Genomic DNA, 427 nt, shown 5'->3' with positions numbered 1-427 from the left:
TTACAGCAGTTACTGAATCAAGCTCACATACACTTCACGAGTGAGGGAACAAACATGGCCACGCAGATGGTCACAGACCAGGACCATGATTGTGTGAGCAGAACAGACATTGAAATGAGATTACATGAAAACCTGCATAAGGAACAGCTACCTAATGCAGAGGTAAACCTGTACTGTGATGGACACAGCCATCAGACTGCTACAGGTAGTTTGGTCACTTCGTATGCTGTGGTGGAGGACACAACAGCTGGCTTCAGAGTGCTGCAAGCTGATGTCCTCCCACAGCCAAGTTCAGCTCAGATGGCTGAGCTCATTGCTCTCATACAAGCATGTAAGTTGGCAAAAGATAAAGTGGTGAACATTTACACAGATTCTGCATACACTGTACACGTAGACTTGGGTCACTGGAGCAGAAAGGGATTTGTGA

Source organism: Monopterus albus, unplaced genomic scaffold, assembly GCF_001952655.1.
Source record: "Monopterus albus unplaced genomic scaffold, M_albus_1.0 scaffold65.1, whole genome shotgun sequence".
Lineage (NCBI taxonomy): Eukaryota > Metazoa > Chordata > Actinopteri > Synbranchiformes > Synbranchidae > Monopterus > Monopterus albus.
Note: the sequence above shows the minus strand (reverse complement) of the source record.